The sequence below is a fragment of the Sinocyclocheilus grahami genome, unplaced genomic scaffold (assembly GCF_001515645.1).
Source record: "Sinocyclocheilus grahami isolate Dianchi unplaced genomic scaffold, SAMN03320097.WGS_v1.1 scaffold25017.1, whole genome shotgun sequence".
Taxonomy (NCBI): domain Eukaryota; kingdom Metazoa; phylum Chordata; class Actinopteri; order Cypriniformes; family Cyprinidae; genus Sinocyclocheilus; species Sinocyclocheilus grahami.
In genome coordinates this window covers 2,382-2,757 of record NW_015519679.1, presented here as the reverse complement: position 1 = coordinate 2,757, position 376 = coordinate 2,382, and positions in this window count along the sequence as shown.

The window sequence follows — 376 nt, the reverse complement described above, 5'->3', positions numbered from 1 at the left end:
GGTAACTTGTAATCTGTAACCTATTACTTTTCCAAAGTAACCTTCTTAACCCTGCATACATGATTGATTGAGCAGTGTAGAGGCCATTGTGCTGTTGTATATTGAGTACAGTATTGCCATTTTATAATAAGAAGTTCTGCTTCAGCAGTATTTGTGCAAATGGTTAGTTTATATAACCATTAGTTATTACTATAGCCTTGTTGATTTTTCTTAGTTTGTAGTCTTGGAAAAGGAAAACAAGTTTTTGTAGGTCTTTGTTGCTTGTGTAATCCACATATATGTAATTAACAGGAAGTTAACATTACATTTATAGCCGTGTCCTATTTTAAAAACGTAATATAAAAATATATAAATGACATTTTCTGTTTAATAATAA